The sequence below is a fragment of the Triturus cristatus genome, unplaced genomic scaffold, assembly GCF_964204655.1.
Source record: "Triturus cristatus unplaced genomic scaffold, aTriCri1.1 SCAFFOLD_866, whole genome shotgun sequence".
Classification (NCBI taxonomy): domain Eukaryota; kingdom Metazoa; phylum Chordata; class Amphibia; order Caudata; family Salamandridae; genus Triturus; species Triturus cristatus.
In genome coordinates, this window is record NW_028187755.1 from 1 (window position 1) to 2500 (window position 2500).

The window sequence follows — 2500 nt, forward strand, 5'->3', positions numbered from 1 at the left end:
TTTTGGTATTTTTTTTCTTTCGCTTTAGGTGAATGAGGGTGGTTTGTCTCGTTTCCTAGGCTAGCCCTGAAGACGAATGAGTAAAGCCAAGAGCTCCAAAGTCAGAAGTGCTAGGGCCTACGGCCATACCACCCTGAAAGCACCTGATCTCGTCTGATCTCAGAAGTTAAGCAGGGTCGGGCCTGGTTAGTACCTGGATGGGAGACCGCCTGGGAATACCAGGTGCTGTAGGCTTTTTGGTATTTTTTTTCTTTCGCTTTAGGTGAATGAGGGTGGTTTGTCTCGTTTCCTAGGCTAGCCCTGAAGACGAATGAGTAAAGCCAAGAGCTCCAAAGTCAGAAGTGCTAGGGCCTACGGCCATACCACCCTGAAAGCACCTGATCTCGTCTGATCTCAGAAGTTAAGCAGGGTCGGGCCTGGTTAGTACCTGGATGGGAGACCGCCTGGGAATACCAGGTGCTGTTGGCTTTTTGGTATTTTTTTTCTTTCGCTTTAGGTGAATGAGGGTGGTTTGTCTCGTTTCCTAGGCTAGCCCTGAAGACGAATGAGTAAAGCCAAGAGCTCCAAAGTCAGAAGTGCTAGGGCCTACGGCCATACCACCCTGAAAGCACCTGATCTCGTCTGATCTCAGAAGTTAAGCAGGGTCGGGCCTGGTTAGTACCTGGATGGGAGACCGCCTGGGAATACCAGGTGCTGTAGGCTTTTTGGTATTTTTTTTCTTTCGCTTTAGGTGAATGAGGGTGGTTTGTCTCGTTTCCTAGGCTAGCCCTGAAGACGAATGAGTAAAGCCAAGAGCTCCAAAGTCAGAAGTGCTAGGGCCTACGGCCATACCACCCTGAAAGCACCTGATCTCGTCTGATCTCAGAAGTTAAGCAGGGTCGGGCCTGGTTAGTACCTGGATGGGAGACCGCCTGGGAATACCAGGTGCTGTAGGCTTTTTGGTATTTTTTTTCTTTCGCTTTAGGTGAATGAGGGTGGTTTGTCTCGTTTCCTAGGCTAGCCCTGAAGACGAATGAGTAAAGCCAAGAGCTCCAAAGTCAGAAGTGCTAGGGCCTACGGCCATACCACCCTGAAAGCACCTGATCTCGTCTGATCTCAGAAGTTAAGCAGGGTCGGGCCTGGTTAGTACCTGGATGGGAGACCGCCTGGGAATACCAGGTGCTGTAGGCTTTTTGGTATTTTTTTTCTTTCGCTTTAGGTGAATGAGGGTGGTTTGTCTCGTTTCCTAGGCTAGCCCTGAAGACGAATGAGTAAAGCCAAGAGCTCCAAAGTCAGAAGTGCTAGGGCCTACGGCCATACCACCCTGAAAGCACCTGATCTCGTCTGATCTCAGAAGTTAAGCAGGGTCGGGCCTGGTTAGTACCTGGATGGGAGACCGCCTGGGAATACCAGGTGCTGTAGGCTTTTTGGTATTTTTTTTCTTTCGCTTTAGGTGAATGAGGGTGGTTTGTCTCGTTTCCTAGGCTAGCCCTGAAGACGAATGAGTAAAGCCAAGAGCTCCAAAGTCAGAAGTGCTAGGGCCTACGGCCATACCACCCTGAAAGCACCTGATCTCGTCTGATCTCAGAAGTTAAGCAGGGTCGGGCCTGGTTAGTACCTGGATGGGAGACCGCCTGGGAATACCAGGTGCTGTAGGCTTTTTGGTATTTTTTTTCTTTCGCTTTAGGTGAATGAGGGTGGTTTGTCTCGTTTCCTAGGCTAGCCCTGAAGACGAATGAGTAAAGCCAAGAGCTCCAAAGTCAGAAGTGCTAGGGCCTACGGCCATACCACCCTGAAAGCACCTGATCTCGTCTGATCTCAGAAGTTAAGCAGGGTCGGGCCTGGTTAGTACCTGGATGGGAGACCGCCTGGGAATACCAGGTGCTGTAGGCTTTTTGGTATTTTTTTTCTTTCGCTTTAGGTGAATGAGGGTGGTTTGTCTCGTTTCCTAGGCTAGCCCTGAAGACGAATGAGTAAAGCCAAGAGCTCCAAAGTCAGAAGTGCTAGGGCCTACGGCCATACCACCCTGAAAGCACCTGATCTCGTCTGATCTCAGAAGTTAAGCAGGGTCGGGCCTGGTTAGTACCTGGATGGGAGACCGCCTGGGAATACCAGGTGCTGTAGGCTTTTTGGTATTTTTTTTCTTTCGCTTTAGGTGAATGAGGGTGGTTTGTCTCGTTTCCTAGGCTAGCCCTGAAGACGAATGAGTAAAGCCAAGAGCTCCAAAGTCAGAAGTGCTAGGGCCTACGGCCATACCACCCTGAAAGCACCTGATCTCGTCTGATCTCAGAAGTTAAGCAGGGTCGGGCCTGGTTAGTACCTGGATGGGAGACCGCCTGGGAATACCAGGTGCTGTAGGCTTTTTGGTATTTTTTTTCTTTCGCTTTAGGTGAATGAGGGTGGTTTGTCTCGTTTCCTAGGCTAGCCCTGAAGACGAATGAGTAAAGCCAAGAGCTCCAAAGTCAGAAGTGCTAGGGCCTACGGCCATACCACCCTGAAAGCACCTGATCTCGTCTGATCT

The 2500-nt window shown here is 50.2% G+C and overlaps 11 non-coding genes across 11 annotated transcripts in view; all 11 read left to right on the plus strand.

Moving 5' to 3' along the window:
* The first annotated feature begins 115 nt into the window (after positions 1–115).
* On the plus strand, positions 116–234 carry LOC146770571 (5S ribosomal RNA). The gene has a single exon (XR_014975468.1). It is a non-coding gene; the product is annotated as a 5S ribosomal RNA (ribosomal RNA).
* A 115-nt stretch (positions 235–349) lies between these two features.
* On the plus strand, positions 350–468 carry LOC146770572 (5S ribosomal RNA). Its single transcript, XR_014975570.1, has one exon. It is a non-coding gene; the product is annotated as a 5S ribosomal RNA (ribosomal RNA).
* A 115-nt stretch (positions 469–583) lies between these two features.
* Positions 584–702, plus strand: LOC146770573 (5S ribosomal RNA). Its single transcript, XR_014975479.1, has one exon. It is a non-coding gene; the product is annotated as a 5S ribosomal RNA (ribosomal RNA).
* Positions 703–817: 115 nt separating this feature from the next.
* LOC146770574 (5S ribosomal RNA) lies at positions 818–936 on the plus strand. The gene has a single exon (XR_014975490.1). It is a non-coding gene; the product is annotated as a 5S ribosomal RNA (ribosomal RNA).
* A 115-nt stretch (positions 937–1051) lies between these two features.
* Positions 1052–1170, plus strand: LOC146770575 (5S ribosomal RNA). The gene has a single exon (XR_014975501.1). It is a non-coding gene; the product is annotated as a 5S ribosomal RNA (ribosomal RNA).
* A 115-nt stretch (positions 1171–1285) lies between these two features.
* LOC146770576 (5S ribosomal RNA) lies at positions 1286–1404 on the plus strand. The gene has a single exon (XR_014975512.1). It is a non-coding gene; the product is annotated as a 5S ribosomal RNA (ribosomal RNA).
* Positions 1405–1519: 115 nt separating this feature from the next.
* Positions 1520–1638, plus strand: LOC146770577 (5S ribosomal RNA). Its single transcript, XR_014975523.1, has one exon. It is a non-coding gene; the product is annotated as a 5S ribosomal RNA (ribosomal RNA).
* A 115-nt stretch (positions 1639–1753) lies between these two features.
* Positions 1754–1872, plus strand: LOC146770578 (5S ribosomal RNA). Its single transcript, XR_014975534.1, has one exon. It is a non-coding gene; the product is annotated as a 5S ribosomal RNA (ribosomal RNA).
* Positions 1873–1987: 115 nt separating this feature from the next.
* LOC146770579 (5S ribosomal RNA) lies at positions 1988–2106 on the plus strand. Its single transcript, XR_014975545.1, has one exon. It is a non-coding gene; the product is annotated as a 5S ribosomal RNA (ribosomal RNA).
* A 115-nt stretch (positions 2107–2221) lies between these two features.
* Positions 2222–2340, plus strand: LOC146770580 (5S ribosomal RNA). The gene has a single exon (XR_014975556.1). It is a non-coding gene; the product is annotated as a 5S ribosomal RNA (ribosomal RNA).
* A 115-nt stretch (positions 2341–2455) lies between these two features.
* The window catches only part of LOC146770581 (5S ribosomal RNA), a 119-nt gene continuing 74 nt past the window's right edge, over positions 2456–2500 (plus strand). Inside the window, exon 1 of the ribosomal RNA XR_014975568.1 lies at positions 2456–2500. This exon is cut by the window's right edge and continues 74 nt beyond it. This is a non-coding gene — a ribosomal RNA (5S ribosomal RNA).